This window comes from Gossypium arboreum, chromosome 12 (assembly GCF_025698485.1).
Source record: "Gossypium arboreum isolate Shixiya-1 chromosome 12, ASM2569848v2, whole genome shotgun sequence".
Lineage (NCBI taxonomy): Eukaryota > Viridiplantae > Streptophyta > Magnoliopsida > Malvales > Malvaceae > Gossypium > Gossypium arboreum.
Window position 1 is genome coordinate 51,446,787 of NC_069081.1, and position 685 is coordinate 51,447,471.

At 39.0% G+C, this 685-nt stretch overlaps 1 non-coding gene across 1 annotated transcript; it reads left to right on the top strand.

The window, feature by feature from the left end:
* Positions 1-209: 209 nt before the first annotated feature.
* LOC128286054 (small nucleolar RNA R71) lies at positions 210-316 on the top strand. Its single transcript, XR_008276600.1, has one exon. It is a non-coding gene; the product is annotated as a small nucleolar RNA R71 (small nucleolar RNA).
* The last annotated feature ends 369 nt before the right edge of the window (positions 317-685 follow it).

Consider the following 685-nt stretch of genomic DNA (forward strand, 5'->3'; position numbering starts at 1 on the left):
ACCAAATCGACTTAAAAACACCAGCTGCTTTCGTTGGCTTTGTCCTCATGACTTGCTACTGATAATTATTCAGTGACGTCTCTTCTATAAATTCATAAGCATCCTCAGGGGTCTTATTATTGATAGTCCCACCAACAACAGTGTCAACCATCTGTCTAGTTGAAGGATTCAGCCCATTGTGAAAAGTTTAAACCTGTAGCTAGAATGGTAGCCCATGGTGAGGGCACCTTCTTAACAGATCCTTGTATCTCTCTCATGCATCGTAGAGTGTTTCTAGATCCATCTGAACAAAAGAAGAGATATCATTCCTTAATTTAGCCGTTTTAGACGGCGGAAAATATTTTAGTAAAAACTTTTCGGTCATTTGTTCCTAAGTAGTGATTGACACTCGTGGTAACGAGTTCAAACTGTTTAGCCTTATTCCTTAATGAAAAGGGAACTAACCGAAGACGAATGGCATCATCAGAGACGCCATTGACTTTAAATGTGTCGCAGAGTTCCAGAAAATTCGCCAAGTGAGTGTTTGGATCCTCATCCTGCAAACCATCAAACTGAACAAATTGCTATATCATTTGAATCGTGTTAGGTTTCAGTTCAAAATTATTTGCAGCAATAGCAGGCCTAACTATACTTGACTTAGTTCCTGTTAAATTCGGTTTAGCATAATCATACATAATGCGTGGAG